The sequence below is a fragment of the Poecilia reticulata genome, chromosome 13, assembly GCF_904066995.2.
Source record: "Poecilia reticulata chromosome 13, P_reticulata-male-v2, whole genome shotgun sequence".
In the NCBI taxonomy this organism is placed as follows: domain Eukaryota; kingdom Metazoa; phylum Chordata; class Actinopteri; order Cyprinodontiformes; family Poeciliidae; genus Poecilia; species Poecilia reticulata.
Genome location: NC_088842.1, coordinates 15,313,026 through 15,325,721, shown reverse-complemented (window position 1 = coordinate 15,325,721; position 12,696 = coordinate 15,313,026). Strand labels below are relative to the sequence as shown.

Sequence of the window (12,696 nt, the reverse complement as noted above, 5' to 3'; positions counted from 1 at the left end):
TATATATATATATATATATATATATATATATATATATATATATATATATATATATATGTGTGTGTTTCCATCAGCAAGTCAATACATCCAACAGAAATTTCTTGTCAAACTATGATTTAGTTACTATTGCATCCTATGGGACTACGATGATGAGCTTTGCCGGCTCAGTATGAACTGAAGTCAAATGAAGAACTCAGATCTCACTTCATCTGTTAGCTAACTTCTTAGAATAGTTTTGGTTTGATTGCTTCTACTAAAAATATATTTATGCAGCTAAAGAAGAAAAAAAAACTGTAGCAGAATAATGGCAGCTGGACAGAGGGTAACCTGAGTGTATGTTCAGAATGGCAATTAGCTCCCCCACATAAGGGTTTTGAAAGGCAAATGTGTTTCCTTACGTTGGGAAACTGAGTCATTTCTACAACACACACGTCTGTGTTCTGACCTTCTTAGTGAAACTGAAATGGCTCATACAGTTCTGCAGGTGTGGATGTGCATGTGTCTCTGTGGGTGTGCAGTTCTCAGGCTTCACATCCTACCCACTCGCTTGGCCTCGCCACTGTTTCTCCAAGACTTTGATTGTTGGCGGTGTGCGTATTTGTGCTGGGGGGCACAGAGAGGTGTCTCAACTCCACATGGTGCACCTCCCCTTCCTGAGCGAGCTCACCAAAAACACCCAGGAACATCTGAGGACACATGAATCAGATGTGAGAGATGCTCTTACAAAACCTCCTCACCACATATTGACTTATGAACTGTTACACAATCTCATCCGTGTACTCTAAAAGAAAAGGAAAAAATCCTGGACCCAATTGGAAACCTCCTGAGTCTGTTTCCTGTAATCAGTTATTTGGTAGCATGTCAGCGTGTAAATAAGGGCCGAAAACTGAGAAGAGATCACTTGTGTCAAGAGTCGTGGATTTATTTGACACGCAAATACGGATACATACACAGAATCAGATGGAATAAGTGTTATCTTGAAGAAAATGTAGTTGAATGTTCAATTAAAAGAGAATCTGAAGGTACAAAAAAGAAAAAAAAAACAATTTTCTTGACTGCAATTACGCTTTTAAATGATTAAAGCCCAAGTTAAATGGTGCGTTACAGAATAACCCTTAAGCTCAGTCAGACTGTCTGTCTAAATCATCTACTGCATTCTGCTGTAGCTCTGGATGTAGTTGCTTTAGAGTTGATCTGCTCAAGTCTTTTCAACTTCTTACATGTTTTATTCCATCTCCCTATTGACTCTGACCTGCTACTCTGTCCCTACTAAATATAAAACCATCTTCACAGCATGATGCTGCCATAGTCATGTCTCACAAGAGGGGTTGTTTGTTCAAGGTACTGTGCAGAGTAATGTTTGAGCCACATAAAGAAAGTGTCTTCCAGTAAGACAAAAAAGTTCAATTTTGGTCTCATCTGACCAGATCACTTTCTTCAACAGATGTTCTGGATACCTGTAACAAGGCATGGCTGGATTTACAGTGGATGTGGTCAGTGGACACAGAATAGATAGGTGAGCAAACACATCTTAGCATGCATAATCAACTTCTTTACACTCACTTTTAACTTTAGATTTTACACACACATTTACCTAAGTTTTATGAAATAGTTTACCTTATTTGCTCCAAGTAGCGATTCTTATCTCCACCCAGGCAACCGCCACACGTCCTAATGAGAAGCAGTTGTGGAGGACCTGGAACAAAAGGTTACATGCTAAATAGTAAATACTCCATAAAAAACAAATGGCTAAAACGTCTTGTGTGCAACTGATGATTGATGTGAAAATCTGTGCTTAAAGTGCAGTGATAAAGTGCTTGATTCCCATAAAGTGCAAAGGTTGTCTTAATGTGCTGTACAAATTATGTCAGTAGAAATGGTACCAATAACGAAGACGTCTTCTCTCCAACACCATCCTTAAGTTCTGCTAAGCTGAAAACAGAACTTCGTTTTACTTAATTTACCAATTGTTTTCTTTTTTGTCGCTTTTCCATGAATACCATATTTGTAAAGTGCATGATTACTGCATGAGCTTTGGATCCCTACAGCAGCACCAGAATTAATGTAGCCCTCTTTGAAGTTTCTCTAACCTGCTTTAGACTCCTTTACATCGCTCTCCCTGACCTCTGTGCTGTTGGGGTTAGTGGGTTAGTAGTTCCACAACTTCACATGCAACAGCAGTCTGATCATGTCTATAAAGAAATACCTCTGCTCTGTTTGTGATCTCTTTGTTTGTTGAACCATGTTTGTGTCTTTGTTAGGCAGATTCTTTCATTCAGACATCCATGCTGTGCTGGATGACTGCACTTAACAAAACAGATCCCAAGAGAGCTTAGAAGCATGAAGCAGGATGGTTGTGATCATGAATAAATAAATTAATCAAGGAAACCTAAGCGCTTTGCTTGTTTGGCTGCTCAGCAGGGAGCCGTGTCGCAGGGCCCAGCAGCTCACTCTTAGGGGTTCAGAGTGGTTCGTCCAGTCAAGACTTATACATAATTGACGTCACCTTTCATGTATCCGTGTTGCACATACTGAACAAAGAGAAGAAGCTTTTACAATGAAGTGACAGACAATCAAGTTCTTCAAAGATTGAAGGGACACTTTCTCTTAAAATGCGTTAACTGGTACTTCACCACAGACATGACCTCACACCATCCGTCCAGCTCTGATGAGCTACACTGACGTTGCACCTTGTTTTAAGCTCTTCCAGCTGAAATCACCTGTCATTCTTACAGGTTCTGCTTGAGTCAGAGTTTAAGATGTTTTGTGCCATTATTAGACTATTTATCTCTGTTGAACTCAATAACTATTAATAGCCAAACATGAGTCAAAAACCCAGTAGAATAATCTGATTTGAAGGGAATTTAGTACACGTGTAGATTAGCACTGGAGTACGAATGATTAGATTTGAAAGGTGCCGACATCTGTAAAACGAACACCAGAGGATATATTGTGGTGTCATCACCAGCAGGGAGAGTCCGCAATTAGGCAGTTGCCAAAATCCCTAACAGTCAGTCAAAATAGTGAAGGGAAAATATGTCTGGTCTGTGGCATTATGCAATCTTTCTGCACATGTTCATCCCACTTCCCTAGCAGTTGCACAACAAAGTCTCATGAAAAAACAGAACACTACATCATATAGTGGTAATGTGCCTACAAGGCATCCTATGGGTGAGATTCACACACTATTGTGATTGAGTTTAGGATGCTCTTGCTACTTTCTGAAAGCCCAGCTGATGGTGCCCCACTTAAACTTGATTATGCCAGTTTTATTGACATACCAGATGTGCATGTGCATCAGTTATTCCATGTTAAGTATGTGTAAACGCTCAGAAGGGTCAGATTTGGAAAAAGGTTCAATTGAACAGTTGCACCAGTCTAAATAATGGTACATAATGTTTTGCAAAAAAGCAAAACGTTATGTACCATTTATGGGGGGAATTTGAAAAGGAAGTTCTAATTATAAATTATCAAATAAAAATCTTTGCTTACATTCTTTGCTAATTTCCCAAATTTCAGAAGGTTGCACAAAAAGAATATGTAGGCTACCAATAACTTGTTTGTCTGTGAGCAGCCAAATAACAAAGGGATTCGTGATTAGTTGAACATGTTGGACAAAATATGTTGCGAACAAAAGTGTCCGCGTACTCTCTATGGATTGACAAAAAATGTCAACCCATAGAGGCTGACATTTTTCCACCTGGGATGATGATGCGGCTGGGTCCGTTCTGAACTGGAATCTACAATGTAAACACAGAACAGCTAACATTACTACCCAAGTTGTTTATTGCGTTATGGGTATAAATTTAAATAATGGCACCCTATATTGCTGTTGACTGTAATTATAAAAAAGTCTGGATCATTTCCCACATGAAAAAAAAAGAGTGCAGTGGGAAAGATTTGACCACAGCTTCTGAAGAACCCACGTTTGTGCTCTCAACATTTCTTTCCAGAAGTCATTTGTACAAGCAAAACCGATGAAGACTCCAACAGGTGGATGTTACCTGTGAGAGGTGGCTAAAACCAAATGCTGTGCTGACAAAGTGCCTAAACCCCACTGCTGGCAAGTGAGCAAAAAACACAGCTACCACTGCTATTTTCAATTCATCGGAGTAGAAAGGTGTGCTGTAGTAAGACTTTATATAACAAGGCCATATATATATATATATATATATATATATATATATAAAAGTAATACTGTGTTTTAGATTTCTAAACTTATCCAGTTTGACATCATAGGGATTATATTTTTTTAAGTTTTATTGTTTTAAATCAGTTTCTATGGAGAGGTTATGACCATTTTGTATTTTCTCTGCGGGTGTTATTGATCTTAAACATCTTCAATCTTCTCTCAGCTAAGCTCAATGCAATGTTCAGATATGCTGGGGTAAAAGAAAAGAAAAGCATTTCTAGTAAATCCTCCCTCACTGACAAAAAAGGTATGCAATTGAAACAGAATGACACCATATAATTTAGTTTATTTTACATGAACATATGCAAAAAGATGTGTGCTATAAAAACAGATTAATGAAGATAGATAAAGCATATAGTCTAAATAAGTACTTATAATACAAATATAATTTCAAAGATCACATGATTTCATCCTAAAAACATAATTGTATCTTGTAATATGAAATGTACCTTTAATGAAAATGCATTGTTCCGTTTAGTTGCATACCTTCATTATAGAGCTGTAGTGAAATAAAATCAATTTCAGACACTAGAACGTATGAGCTTCTTGATGTTGAAAGACAGTCTCGCCAATGTTCTCTTGACAGTCATATAATGTAGCATTGAAAACTGCCCACAGCAAAATTAGCTTTTTTTTCGTGCAATTGAAAACCAACAGATATAGGCATACGCCAAAATAAATTAGCAAAACTGTCAGAAAAGGGATGATTATCAGCTCTAATGAGCAGAACAGTCATCATACAAGCAATTTGGTTGTCGGGCAACAGACAACTGACAATCAACAGACCCGAGTCAGTCTCCCGTCACTGGTGACTGGTCTGATAAGAAAGTGCTTAAACACGCAAAATTTAAATTACTTTAGTCAACAGTTCCCTGCTATGCAGCTCTGTATCCTTTATTTAGAGTGATTTGTTTTTGTGACTGGTAAACTAATGTTTATCAAAGGTTTTAAGTTTATGTTTCCCTGTTAGAATAAGTTGCAAGCCTCTGTTAGAAAAAATATGGCACTCTGGTTAATAATATACAGGTATTAGCTTCTAAGACAAGTGCATCTAAAGCCAATTGGTGTGCCGCTTATATTAGAGATTGACTGGTTTTAAACTAATTAAGTTGTGCATAGCATTTGTTGACTTAGTGTTTTATAATTGACAAAAGCTAAAAAGTGTTTTGTATGCAGTTTTCAACACTTGCTCAAACTACAACTGTGAATTTCAAGCCATTTGAAAATGGCCTTTTTTCAGCTTTGTAGCATGTTATATCGTCTTTCCCTCATCATACACATATATGAGTGTTGTATTTTTGACACCCTCCTTGCAATCCAATATAAAAAAAACTTTTGTGTCACTTTGGCCGGCTCTTCATCCTTTGAACATCGTTCTAGACAACTAGTCCGAATTTCTTTCATCATGTAAGGAGCGTATTCCTAAATCAAAACTACGGGTGTCAAAAAATGGATCCAAAATGGTGGTTCATGCTTTTGTCTTTTCTTGTTTTGACTAGAAAAGACACTACTTTTTACATGTAAAAAGTAATAAACTTTTTACGTGTCTTAGTAAGTCAGCTTTCAAACTCTTCAAACTCTACAAAATGCAACAGCATGACTTAAGGGGGGAAAAAGAGAGCACATTCTAGCCTCCTTCCACTGGTTCCTTGTACAATAGAGGATACAGTTAGAATATTGATCCTGATCACTCTCACCCTACAGAGTGTCAGAAATGTTACAAGGTACTTAAAAGACACAGGGCAATATAAAATAAAAAAATAAAAATAAAACTGAAGGTAACGTAGTTACATGATTGTGCTATGGTACTATGAGCCCTGAAAATACATAACAAACCCCTTCCACTTTTGCAGAACAACAGAGACTGGTTACAGAGTTTTTGTCTTTCAACAACAGGCCTCAAATTCAGAGCTCCCATCATCAAAAATCATTTATTGTTAAAATTGGCAGCCTCCGAATATGCTTTCATTATGCTCATGGCATATTTAATAAAAGAGATGATGCAATGGTTAACTGTCCCTTTCCTCAGCTTTGTTAGAAAGTTCTTCATGTGTTGTGGAACATCCAATTCAAAATAAATGTTTTTTTTGTTTGTTTTGTTGTTTTTTTTACATAGGAGCTTATTTGTTTCCAGGAAGGTAAACAGAAAGAACAGAGCAGATTTTCAAGTTGTTTTGGATGTAACTTGTGACACTAAACAAGCTGCACATAGATTTGTCATACTCTGAAACACCACTGGGCACCATAACATGATGTGTGACTGAAAAAGCAGAGTGCTCCAGAACCAAAAAAAAAGAAAGAAAGTTGTTCACACCTGTCTGAGTCTACAAGCCTTAATTGGTATGCAAGCACAGCTTACACAAACTGACATGGCTAAACCCTCTGAAATGCCTTGATCTCTCCAACACAGACACCCTGAGAGGCAGCAGCATGTGCCCTGAATTCTGTTATTTGTTCTGCTTTCATGTCAGCCAGGTTTAAAAGACAACTTTTCTGAAATTGTCAAACCCTTTTTGATTCACTGTTGTAAAGAATATATTGTTTTTGATCATACTGTACTCCTTCCAGAGTAAACTCTGGCAGCTATTGCTTTAGTCCTAATCAAAAGAATTTACTTTGAAATAAAAGGTTTAACTGCTGACACAGGAGCAATGCAAACAAACTACTAAACAGAAATGTAGTGTTATGTTTACAAGTAAACATAATATTTTCTATACCAATGCTCATACTTTAAATAAAAACTGAAAATCCTTAGGATTTTGTAGTTATGATTTGGGGTAATTTATGTCCACCATTCCAAGGCTTATGCACACCACTTTATGAAGTACACCTGGGCTAAACCTTTCTTTTAACTTCCATAACTGCCCACAATTTTGATAATATAGACTCAAGATGGCATCAGAAATATTGCAGACAGTTTGGTCCATAGACCTATTGACATGACAGTATCTCACAGTTGCAAACTGTAGATATGCCAGCCACACGTCTCTGGTATGAATCTTTCATTCCACCACGTCACAAATTAGCTCTATTGCAATAGGTGAATGTCTGTCTGGTGTATGCCATTACAGTCAACTGATCTCTTTGTTCTACGAACCAGTTTGAGATGATTTAAGCTATATGACATGGTGCATTATCCTGCTAGAAGCAGCCATCAGAAAATGGGTCTACTGTGGTCATAAAGAATGGACACAGTCAGCCGAAATACCTGGTTTGGACTGTGAAGCTTAAAAAATGCTCAGTTGGTACTAAGGAATATTTTCCTCACCGTTACCCTAATATCTACTATCAGTAGGCTGAACCATTGATGCTACCATTTATCTGGCTCTAGTGGCCAGACAGGAAAATCTGTTCTGAGAGAGGGGGAAGACATGCAGCAAAGGCTGAACCTGGTCAAGGACTAAGGCCTCCGTATATGGGTCACATACTTTACCCCTGCACCACTGCAGCACCCAGGAGCTGTTAAATTTGACACCTCACCTCTTTTAAACACCTTTTCTAAAGGTGTTTAAAACGTTACTCTTAGACCACCAAATGTAAAATGCAAGGGAAAAAATATGGTTCAAAACAAAGCCCAATGTCAAACTGAAAGATCCTTGTCATAGTTCACCAACCATCTGAACCTGCATTCTGCTCATTAAGTATCTGTTTCATCTTCCTCAAAGTCTTCTGACAAACCTTGAGGTGCTTTTCTGAGTTGTTCCTCTCTGAATTCCTTCAGGTCAACTCTGTAATATCCTCCTAATCGTGGCTCCCTATGGCCACTATTTTAAAATCCCCGATTCTTGTAGCTCCACACCTTCAGGCTGACAAATTAATCCACCTTCACTCACTTGAGACCAATTCCCCCCCCCCACTCTGGCCATGAAAGCTCCAGAAACCTCTCCTACAGTGGAATAATCTTCCTACTTCATTCAGATAAAGAGCTCATAAATATGACCAAATTGATCCTCAAGCACTCTCCTCTGAAGTCTTTGTTTCATTAGTGACATCTGCGCTCCAGAAGCCATTCAAAGTGGTATTTTGTAAAGAGGTTATGTTTTGCAACTTTGTATTATCCTAAGTAGGTGTAAATTGAACAGTCTTAGAAATGACTAAGTGGAACAATTCCTTAGCCTAAATAATAAGAAAGACAAATAGCTGTGAAATGTTTGAGATGTTGCACAAATCCAACAAGACTGTTATTTTAACAAAATGTACAAATGGTTGGCTGTGTGGGTTGGCCAGAACAAAGTGTTCAGACATGTTTCCATTCAACGTCATCAGGACATGCCTGGACCAAAAATACACACAAAAAAACCCCTGAAAAAACTAAACTGGAATGATTAAGAAGTTTGGCTGGAAAATATGTCGTAATATTACATCCATCATGTTTGTTTTTCAGGTATGGAACAGATGTGTAGAGCTAGGTGCAGCCGAGGGATGATTGTTGAATTGTAAAACGTTTGCTTGCAGATTTGGATGATTGAGTATTCCACGGTTTCCTAGGGGTTGACTTTTCCATAACAACTTGCAATAAAAATTCACGTGAAGCTAACACGTAATAAAATTTATAGATGTTAGCAGATGAACATATACAATTTTATTGCAGTGTGCCGGAGCTGCTGTTTCTAATTAAACATATTCAAATGTTTTCAAAAGTGTTCATACAACTTGAACTGTTTCACATTTTGCTAGGTTATAACCTCTAAATTATTAGGATTGCTAACATAATTTTGGGGGATTTTATGAGATGGACCGAAATCTGTTTACCAGTTTTGTTATTTTTTGCAGTATAGATCAACTGGATCCTACGGAGCCCTCCAGGGGACATGGGGAATTTTTTTTCTTTTGCGTTCCCTCGCAAAACTTTTGCATCCCCTCGCAAAAGGTTTTGCGTCCGCTCGCAATGATCTACTGATCAGTTCATTAATTCATAATTTAACACTTTAAGCCATTTTTATGGTGGCCGCCGTACTTTCTGCTTTAATACAAGCTTATAAGGTTTTTCCATGGACTATTGAGTTATTATCGCGGGGTAATCAGTCATCTGATTGTGTCTCTGTTGTGTTCGTATCTGAATGGTTTAAATGGCTGCTTTCAGTGCCGTTCCATCTTAGCCTTAACAGACATAAACATGCAGTAAATGAATCGATTTTCAATCAGCTTTTTGCACCAAAGCGTTAATGATAATAATCACGTTTTATTATTATAAAACACAGCAAACTAATGGTGGTAGAGGGGCTCACTGGGTTAACTCGGGGAATCTCATCTGTCCGTGTATCAATCAACTCCAAACCTCTTCTTTGTTCTGTCATAATTATCGATTTATTAAATTTTTATTATCATGCTCCAAACTTTGCGAGGACTGACCACCTCGTTCACCCACTTCCTCATGCACACAGAGCCAGCAGCCAGTAACCTTCCCATTCATACTTCATGACAGTCACACCCACATCGACACGCCCACCACCAGGTGTCAAAGCCGCTGCTCCTGTCATATCAATAATTATTTAATTCATATGGCTCCTATAGAGCCTCAGTGAAAACGTGTTTATTATTATTAACTCTTTGGTTCAGAAAACTGATTGAAAATCGATTTATTTACTGCATGTTTATGTCTGTTAAGGCTCAGATGGAACGGCACTGAAAGCAGCCCTCATTCAGACGAACACAATAGACAATATAATGACTTATTACCCCGCGATAATAACTCAATAGTCCATGGAAAAAACGCACATAAGCTTGTATTAAAGCAGAAATTACGGCGGCCACTGTAAGAAAGGCTCAGTATTCAATTATGCCACATGAACTGATGAATAGATTATTGCGAGGGGATGCAAAAGTTTTGCGAGGGAACGCAAAAGAAAAAAAAATCCCCATGTCCCCTGGAGGGCTCCGTAGAATCCAGACTATCTCTGAACAACAATTTTTAAGTCTTTCCACAAATAATTGTGGAAAGACTTAAACCATTTGAAAAGACTTGAAAACCATTTTAGGATCGCCTTCTCTTTATCTCTAGTCAAAATTAAATACTTTTTCCAAGTCCATTTTAAATATTTTTGGAGGTTCACAGAAAAGCCCTAACATTGTCATAAGGACTCTGATCTTTGTCCCTATGAAATTTATAAGAGTTTTAAAACATGAACAGTCTATGTAGAAATAATTCAAAAAAATAATGTGCTTTACTTCCTCTTCCCCTTTTTTCTACTAAAACCCAGAGTTCATTGATGTTTACTTTTTCAACACTAGAGGGCAGTAATATATTTCAAAGAGTAAGATGAAGTGGGGAATCAGCCACTGGGAAAGACGGCAAAAGAAACAGGGACGAGGCAGTAAATTAGAAAAGTGAGATTTGAAGAAACCAAAGTTTTAAACAGTGGTCAAAAATAGCAATGGTGACAGAAAGGAGAGCAGAAAACTGAAGATAAAAGGCAACACAGAAGAGATGGACACTGACAAGAAGACAGGGAAAAAAAGTAAAAAGCAAAGTGAAGGGAGACTCAAATAAGATCAGAGACACAGAGAGGGGTGGATAAGAAACAATCTGTGTGGGATGTTAAAAAAACCTAGCAGATTGGGAGATAAATGAATGCAGAGACATAAGGGGATGTTCATGGCAAGGGCAGAGATAGGAAACATATCTGATTTGAAAGTGTTTCTTTTTTGAATCAAAATCTGGGTGTTATGCTGTCAGCAAAGAAATAAATTATCTTCAGTCGCCCTCTGATCTGATTCATTTTTAGTTTTCATGTTTGCCATTCCCCTTTTTTTGCTTCCCTCACTTTGGTAATCTTTCTACATTGCCTTTATCTTTTTTTTCCTCTTACAGGAAGGATTTTTAGGAAATTACAGTCATTCTTTAAAACACTGCTCATAAATCAAAGATCCAATCTCAAAATTGGAAAAATAAGGCATTGGTATGCAGGGAAGTTTTAGGCATCCTCACAAAAGTTTAAGCCTTTGTTTTACCAAAAAAAAATAAATAAATAAACAGAAGCTGACACTGCAGCACCTGTCGGGGCTTTAACAGTCTGACACATCATGCAGCACCACAGAGTTAAGTCGAGCAGAAGTTTTCCAACATGCCTTTTGCCTAAACAGTTAACATAAGTGGTACTAAAAATATATATTTCAAGATTTTGCAAAGTGCACATAAAATGCAAAGATATTGCAAAGATCATAAAACAGTATGTTCTTCTGACTTTCTTTACTTTCTCTACTAATCCCAAGTTTCTGAAAAAATAAACCAAGATCTCTGTAACACTTTACTAAAAATTGTTTTCGGGGAGCTGTTCTTATTGCCCGTCTTGCTGTAATTGTAATGAAGTTGAAGCAGTTTTGTCCACGCTCACTAAAAACCACCTACAGTTTCTCTCCGCTTCTACATCATGTCTTGGCATAATACGAAATGTCGCTACATGCAGAATTCAACTACTTCTCTGCAACCAGCGACATGGTTTAAATAACCATTAATCTGCAATCATCTTCAGATGGAACTAAAACTGCCTTATTTGATTCCATTGGGAAAAATTAAGATGCAGGTAAAAAATACTGAGAAAATGAAAGTAGGCTACTGCTCAAGTCCCTAACTATAGCATTGAAATTATTGAACATGTCATAATAACGAAATTATTCTATTTTCTAAAGTGAATGAATGTTGTTAAGTTATGAGTGAATGAAACCCTGCCTCAATTAGTTAACTTTCATAGCAACTTCATCCGTAAAATGCAAAACAGTTTTTTGACTTGGGGGTGGGGCGTGGGGCTAAACTTATACCCCATGTCATGATAAACCACACTGTCGGATTTTTAGGACACTCCCTGATACTGCAGTCGTAATTGAGACACACAGTTTATTACTGCACGTAAGAGCCACTTAAATGAACCTGACACAAGTGCTATTGAAGTATTGAAAAGGGTTTGGGGCAGTGGTTCTTAACCTGGGTTCGATCGAACCCCAGGGGTTCGGTGGAGCCTCTGCCGCGGAGGTAAAGACACACTTGTGTAAAGTAGTGATGACTTCCCGCTTTGCCATCACTTGCTGCAGAGGAACACGTTACATTGCTTAGCCAATCAGAGCTGCGGAGGAGCCCTGATTGAAGGAGCTCCACTCTCAGCATGGATTTGAACTTGTGTCTTTATTTACTTCAGCAAAACTCACAGTTTTTACCAAATTCTGTAGCTTTCGGTGTACTCCTAAATCTGCTCCTTAGTGCATCTTTTCGGGGTTGGTACTGCTTCTAGTGGCGTGGGGGTGGTAACACAACTAATATAATTACATTACTAAATCAGAATACCGCAAAGTCTTTATTATTTATTATTAATTTTTCATTCTCTTAAAAATGTAGAGCTAATTAAATGATCTAAACAAGACCTTAAAGTGGTTCCAGTTTCTCTCGATGACCAACCTGTTGAAACTGTAGCAAATTTTAAATACCTTGGATCGTTCCTGGACAGTCAGCTCAACTTTGCTGAAAACACTGACTATATTTTGAAGAACTAGAACTAGACTAATCTAGTTGG

At 37.8% G+C, this 12,696-nt stretch overlaps 1 long non-coding RNA gene across 1 annotated transcript in view; it reads right to left on the bottom strand.

The window, feature by feature from the left end:
- Positions 1–886: 886 nt before the first annotated feature.
- LOC145554730 (uncharacterized) overlaps positions 887–12,696 on the bottom strand; it is a 50,102-nt gene continuing 38,292 nt past the window's right edge. The window contains exon 3 of the long non-coding RNA XR_014090719.1: positions 887–1,696. This is a non-coding gene — a long non-coding RNA (uncharacterized LOC145554730). The remainder of the gene's footprint in view (positions 1,697–12,696) is intronic.